Source organism: Lipotes vexillifer, unplaced genomic scaffold (genome assembly GCF_000442215.2).
Source record: "Lipotes vexillifer unplaced genomic scaffold, Lipotes_vexillifer_v1.1 scaffold1196, whole genome shotgun sequence".
Taxonomy (NCBI): domain Eukaryota; kingdom Metazoa; phylum Chordata; class Mammalia; order Artiodactyla; family Lipotidae; genus Lipotes; species Lipotes vexillifer.
In genome coordinates this window covers 157970-160366 of record NW_006773416.1, presented here as the reverse complement: position 1 = coordinate 160366, position 2397 = coordinate 157970, and positions in this window count along the sequence as shown.

Sequence of the window (2397 nt, the reverse complement as noted above, 5' to 3'; positions counted from 1 at the left end):
GGGCGGGGGGGGGGCGGAAACGGGGCCTCTCTAGCCCCTCCCCCAGCCCCGGCTGTAACACGCGGAAGTGGACACGGCCCCGGCTGGTGAGGCTGCCTCCAGGGCTCTGGCCCCCCGCTCCTGGGGACGCCCCAGCCTCGCAGGCAGAATCGTGCGCCCAGGTGAGAAGCGGGTCTCAAAGGCCGGCCGGGCCCCTCCCGACCGGGTTGAGGTTGGAGGAGAGGCTCAGAACCCGGGAGATTTTACCCCGAAGCCTGGCTGGAGCCGCCTGGGTCCATGGACGGGGATCTAATGAAGCAAGATCCCTGCAGGGAGGGAGGCAAAGGAGAGGTGAGTCCGTTCTGGGGATAAGTGTGTGGGAACAGCACAGGTCTCAGAGCAACGCTCGGGTCGGGTCAGGGACCCCAGAAATTCTAGGACGCGGAGCAGCTAAATGACTAAGTTTGAACACGTTTTCTAAAAAGTAGACTTCGGTGCAACCCCTTCCTGTTGCCTTGGCCCCGGAGCCCCTGCGCCTGCTGGGTCCCCTGTGTCCTGCACTTGCCCCAACCCATGACCCAGGAGTCCTGTCCTGGACCTGCCCGTCTTCCCGTCTGACGTGATCCCATCCCTCCGTGGCCTTGTTGCTCACAGCCCTGGGGGTCCTGAGTAGTACATATGATTTCTTCAAACCCAAACAGAAATGTCAGGGAGTTGGGGAAGAGAATAAATGCTTACGTGTAAACTCAGAACAAGACTGACAAAGGGTAAGTGCTCCAGGCGATCAAGGTGCCCGAGGTCAGGGCGCCGAGTCTGGGAGGGCAGATGCTCAGACCGTGTGACCAGGGTCACCCAGTGCCTGGGCCCCCGGCCCGTGGACGCCGCACATACTGACGTCAGAAGGTAGGCGAGTGGCTGGGCGTTGGTGCCCCCATCCTTTTAATCAGCGGGAGGGAGCTGGAGAAGCCGGTGACGGGGACAGTGTGGGAAGCACACCTCACCTGTGTCTCCACATGTCCGGAGACACACAGGCAGTTTTCAGAGGTTCTGATGAAGAGCCTGCAAGTGTCATTCACACGGTCAGTGCAGGTAACACACCACGCACTCCCTCCCCCCGTGGAGGGTTTCCTGCTGTGCCCTGGTGCTGGGACGCTGAGGTGATGGGCCTCAAAGACCGCCCCCCCCCAGCCGCCTTCTCCTCACAACGGTCTCTCTTCTGACGAGGATGGAGGTTCTGTGTGAAGTGACAGGACCGGGCGGAGGGGCCGTGAGGATCTTGCTGGCTTGGATGTCCGCCCTCCCCATTGACCATCAAATCCAGGGCCAGGGGCTCAGTTTGATCACAGAATCATCTCGTTTTAAAAAGCGGTTTATGTTTCCTGTTTCCCCCTTCTTTCTGGGCTCTGTCTCTGCTTCTCACGCCGTCCACCTGGCCTGTCTCTGTCCTGCCTTTGGACCTGGCCGTCCCCGTTGTATGTCTGTTTCTATTTTCTTTGGGATCAGTAACTTTTTCCTTTTCACCTTCTGAGTTGGACGCTCAGCTCATGTTCGGCATGTCTTCTTGAAGTTTTTCTTCGGCTGCATCTCACACTTCGGTGTAAAATTTTTCGTTAGTATTCCGCTCTCGATTTGTTTCTAACTTTTGTGATGGCTTGCTTCTTCTTTGACCAATGTGTTCTTCAGAAATCTGTTCTAATCCTCACACATGTATGGGGTTTTAAAAGTTATCTTCTCATTACCGATTTCTGTAATAAAATTTTATTGTGGTTAGGGAACTTGATAATAATAACTTTGTTATTTCTTGAGACTTGTTTTGTGGCTACTATGTGGTCAATTCTCTAATTAATGAATGTAAGCTTCTATACATTCTATACATTTCTGCCAGATTGTCTTCTAATTGTGCTTTTCAAATTTTCTTTAAATTTGATAATTATTTTGCCTACTTAATCCATTAATACTGAAAAAAATGTGTTAGAAATCTACCAATCTGATTTTGGATTTCAGCCATTTTAAAATTATATACCTTGAGGTTATATTATTAAGTGGACCTAAATTTAGAACTATTTTATCTTCCTGGCAAACTATTACTTTTATCACTATGTAGTAGCTATTTTTATTCCTGAGCACATTTTGCCTTAAAGTGTCATTTGATAACGAATTAGCCCTACTAGCTTTCTTTTTCATCAATATTTTCATGGCATTTTTTTTTTTGGCCTGGCATTCTTTCGCTTTCAACCTTTATGAATCTTTATCCTTTAGGACCCAGAAATACCATACAGATGGAATTGTTGTTGTTGTTTTAATCTGAGGTTCTACTTTATCGGAAAACATTAGCTTGTGACATTGTGTCGATTCATTTAAAAATATACTAACGGGCTTCCCTGGTGGCGCAGTGGTCGAGGGTCCGCCTGCCGATGC